This window comes from Halyomorpha halys, unplaced genomic scaffold (genome assembly GCF_000696795.3).
Source record: "Halyomorpha halys isolate HHAL.00 unplaced genomic scaffold, Hhal_1.1 Scaffold508.1, whole genome shotgun sequence".
Taxonomy (NCBI): Eukaryota; Metazoa; Arthropoda; class Insecta; order Hemiptera; family Pentatomidae; genus Halyomorpha; species Halyomorpha halys.
This window is the reverse complement of record NW_027106467.1, coordinates 406,802-411,252: the sequence shown is the minus strand read 5'-3', so window position 1 is coordinate 411,252 and position 4,451 is coordinate 406,802.

Genomic DNA, 4,451 nt, shown 5'->3' with positions numbered 1-4,451 from the left:
GATGAGGAGAATTCCACAGACAATTTTTTACTTTTATTTTTTATCACTGACTACATATGTGTGCCATAGTAATAACAATTATAGTTAATTTTCTTTATGTTTAAAGAAAACAAATTATGGTGGTTTTTTTTTTCAACTATTCATATTATGTATTAAAGGGCACATTAAGTACATTGAAAATTAGTGTATTCATATGTAGAAACTTGGGTAAATTTGCAGCAAATGAATTTTTATAAAAAAAAAAAAAAAAATATATCAATTTTTCTGAAACAAAAAATCTACATTTAATAGATTTTTAGTATATGGAATTTCAATGTATGGCCAACTTTGTGTGATATGTCTATATATAAAAACATTGCATTATTTATTTTTTTTTTCATGATCACAAAAGCATATGCATAAAAATTCTTGTTTCTAAGGTCTTTTCTTTTATTCATAATTATAAAGGCATATACTTACAGATTAAATTGTAAAATGAAAATTTAAAAAAAAAAAAAGTTTAATAAATAGACATTTTATTACATTGACAGAATTGTTTTATTTTAAAAATTCAAGATGTCAAAATCTATATATAGTATATTCAGTTCTGACATGCTACATTTTACTTTATAGAATTATTTTATAAATTTATTCAGTTTATAATAAATTTTTTTTATCATTTGGTTCCATCTCCGGAATTAACATTTACAAATTTTTTTTCATTTTTTAGAATGAAACTATAAATGTAATCAAGTATTATTATTATTATTGCAATTATAAATATAACTGCAATAATTACTCTTTACCTATAAGATCAGAATTAATAACTAATAATATTTATATATATATATGGCATTAGATGAGATTGAGATATAGAGCTACGGCTTGTTTTTATTCTTATCAGCCTTTGGAATGCTTTATATCAAAATATTGCTTCAAAAAAACTGAATACAAAAAAATTGATTACGTTCCAGGATGACTTAAGGTTGTTTTCATTAAATAAAAGAAATCAAGAAACTGCTCGGTACTGTAAAAGCTTTAATGTACAGGATGTACTTGTATATATTAAAATTTCTTTATAAAATACATTCTTTAAAATTATATTTACCATATATTTGTTAATTATTGTTGTAACAATATGTTTTTATTCTAATTTTCTTATAATACCTCATCTTATCCTTTAAAATTTTATATACTTTTACTATAAATATATTTATTGAGTTTTTATTTTGTAAATTAGTGAAACTTTTTTTTTCTGTTTCTTAGCAAAGGCCTATTTATGTATTTTCTTTAGTTATATAGCATTTTTGTTAGGTTAAGGTTGTTAAAATGTATTGTGTAAATTTTTATTCTTTTATTGTAAATATGTCTCAAAAGCCAAAATTATTTAAAAGGATTTTATATATATATATATATTTATAATTAAAAGTACTTATTTGTATATTAGTGTATATTTTTTCTGTTGTATATAGCTTATCACAATACAAGTAACTTTAAATTCATTAATGCTTCATGTTTCTAAATTACGAGAATGAATGTTATTATCATAATAAATTGCTTTCTTGTTAATCTTTCAGTCTACAGAAAGATAATAAAATGTAATAGAATCATACATCCTCTAATCTCATGAGTATAATTGACACATCCTTCCAGCCAATACAATGAGTAGGCCAGATTTTTGTGTAAAAAAACACAAAATGTGCAAAATCATGGAGTAAAAATTCTAAATGTGTATAAAACACCAAAATCCTGCAATAATCAACTATTTGTTTAATTTTTAATATTAATACATAGAAACCTCACCTAACCTTGTTTAGATCAAATTAAACTCCCTAAATATTCTTTACATGAATAAAAAAACTTTACTAATCTGATTAAAAACTTAAAATTGTGTTAATAATGGTTGAGCTATGAGAAAGCTAATTTTATTAAACGGTGTGATATTCCTACTATGGTACTGATACTGGTATTTGGTGGGGGGAACAAGTCCTGCAAGTGGCCCTAGTGGTCCTTTTTGCCAACTCCTGGCGGCTACCTGAGTTGCTACTGTGTACTAACCAAGGTGGGAGTGTCAAGATTCATTTTTTGGTGCTGTCGAAAAATAAATATTAACTGCCCCAGGTGGGAATCGAACCCACAACATTCTGAACCATGCGCTCTGGGACCTACGCCCCAACCTTCACGGCCATAGCGTCCCTATCCCTATATGAAGAATAGTTTTTCAGCTTCTTGAAACTGGCTCAATTTTAAGTTGTGTAATGCACTAAGTAGAAAGGAGTATTCAAAAACATTCGTTCAAACAAAATTTCCTTTTAATTTCACATAGCATATTCTTCTGCTTAGCTTGTCAATTGTGTATTTACATATGACTGTACCATTAGCCAAAAAACTAACAAGTTGTAAGTCAATGTAGAAAAACTTAAAAAAGTTTGATTAAAAATCTACTCAATAACGCATGTTCATATTGATCAGAGAGGCACAACCTCAACTTTATGTGGACTATAGGACATGAAGGAATCAGGAGAAATAATACAGGCGATTACCTAGCTATAAAGGACTAAGGAACAGTATTAATTGGCCATAGACTTACTATAGCATACTATTAGTATAACTAGGAAAAAGATCCTCAGAAACATAAGAAATATACTGGGTCTCAAAACTCAGTTATGAAACAACCAAAACTCTATTGATTTGTCTGAGGAAATTTTTGTTATTTATTTATCACTGTACCCTGCCTGTTAGGCAATATGGGTGTTCGTAATAGTTGGTTCAACTCATTTCTGCAATTATAACAATCTTTTATGCCAACGACCAACAAATATACATATCTTTTCATCCTTCTGACTTGATTGAGGCATCCTGTAAGCTCCAGGACGACATTGACAATATACACAATTCGGCTTCTGAAAATTAATTGAGTCTGAATCCAACAAAAACCAAGGCCATTCTCATCAGACCAAAACACCATAAAAAATGCTGGAGCCACCTTAGATAAGTGCTTAACATGGAATAGCCACATTTCCCAAATTACTCAAAAAATCATCTCAATCCTTGAACAGCTCCTAAAATCCCATGATTCATTTCCTCAAAGTACTCGCCACCTCCTAGTTTAGTATAGGACTTCTCCTTCCTTTAAAAAATCCATCACCATTCGAGCTACCTCATTTAGGAATTTCTTACCTTATGTTCATTCTTGTAGCTTTCTCCTTAACATCAATTATATATCTACCTCCTATGGGATAGAAATAATAAATAAATTTGTTTTAATTAAAAATATATTTATTCAATTTATTATATGACATATTAATTTAATATTTAAGAGAAATAAATATATTTTTTCCAAATGAGTATACAATATCATAAAAAAATCAATTTTTATCAACTTTAAAAGAAAAATTCTGGGGGGAAAATAACCCCACAGTTAAAATACCTAGATTACATTTGCATAATTAATGAAAAAATCTATCAGAGATATTAAGAAAAATTAATAAATAGTTAAAAATTAAACTATAACCGAATCTATTAAAGAATTTCATCATAGTTTATCGGGTTTAAACTGTCAAAAAAATGGATTAAAAAGAATCTAGAGCAGGAAAGGGTAAGGTAAGCTATACTTTAAAAACATACCAAAAAATGATCAATTCATGATATTTATTTTCGAAAAACATCTAAAGAACTTTTTTATTTTAACAATTTTCGTTTTTTTGAACACATTTTATTCATAGGCCATTAAAATATTGAAGGAAATGATCACATTTATTAGAATCATGGCAGGGAATTAACAGACGTAGAAATTTCTGATAAATACTATTTATGAAAAATTGATATTTTATATTTACTTAAATGGCTGACAAATATGTTCAATATTTTTTTTTCATTATCCTTATCTAAACAGAAAAAAAAACTTGAAACAATAAAACTGTAATTTCTTTTTCTGCAATTAGATATAATAAGGTTGAGCATATTGATTCAAAAGTAGATATTGGCAATAAATACATAAAATGATGAATGAGTAATTAATAAACTTTAAATGATATATAAGATCTTAATAAAACAAGTAAAAATATATTAATAAATATAAATACATTGGTCAATTTCAATTCCACTATATACTTCAATATACACTTATAATTACAATAAATAATTTCATCGCAAAGAACTATACACAATAAATATCTAAATACGAAGAAAGCACCATTTAATAAATAATTAACAGCACCATAATTTAATAAACTACTTTTAATAATATTGATAACTAAGAATATAATACTATGAAATAATACTTTGTTTCAGCATCATTACCTATCGTTGTAAAACAGAGATTCATTCTTAGAATGGAATAAAATTCAATAAGAACAATGCGCACATAATAAATATAGACTTAAATGATACCCAGCCTTTTAAATCTTTGTATTTGATGAACATAAATGAGAAATAATACATTAAATTATTGAATATAATTCAATCATATA